This window comes from Propithecus coquereli, unplaced genomic scaffold (genome assembly GCF_000956105.1).
Source record: "Propithecus coquereli isolate 6110/MARCELLA unplaced genomic scaffold, Pcoq_1.0 Scaffold49, whole genome shotgun sequence".
NCBI lineage: Eukaryota > Metazoa > Chordata > Mammalia > Primates > Indriidae > Propithecus > Propithecus coquereli.
In genome coordinates, this window is record NW_012150729.1 from 967,112 (window position 1) to 967,623 (window position 512).

At 40.0% G+C, this 512-nt stretch overlaps 1 protein-coding gene across 1 annotated transcript in view; it reads right to left on the minus strand.

The window, feature by feature from the left end:
• LOC105819537 (lymphocyte antigen 75) overlaps positions 1 to 512 on the minus strand; it is a 145,098-nt gene that overhangs the window by 114,196 nt on the left and 30,390 nt on the right. The window lies entirely within an intron of this gene.

Here is a 512-nt window from a genome sequence, read left to right on the forward strand (position 1 = left end):
TTCTTTTGGAGAAAAAGTCTTTGGCCAAATAGGGTTTTGTTTATTTAATTCACTGCAAAATTTTCTTTGAGTTATTTATTTGTGTTGTAAACTATGACCACTATGTTGTCAGTACTTGGGTGCTATAGTGGGGCGACCCCACAAGTTTGAAAATGAGGGAATATTTCCATATTAGAGTTAAGCTGCGGCTGAAGCACAACATGGGTAAGTCATAGACATGTCCAGTCCCCTAAGAAGGGATCCAGAATGGCTCCTGGCCTATTCTTACTTAAAAATGCAGGGTTGCTCCAAAGGTCAGAGACAAATGCTTGGTTGCCCATGGTGTGGTGCCAATGGCTATGGCTATGATAGTACCACAGTCAAGAATGGCTTAGGAAAAACCAGTTCTTCTGAGAGGTAACCATGATAAGAGTTCTAAAGATTTGAAACTTTTATAAGCTCACAGTGGGTAAGAAATTCTTGTTTTTTTGAAGCTTTTGCTCTTTGCAAAGTGAGGGAAGGAGCAGTTACCT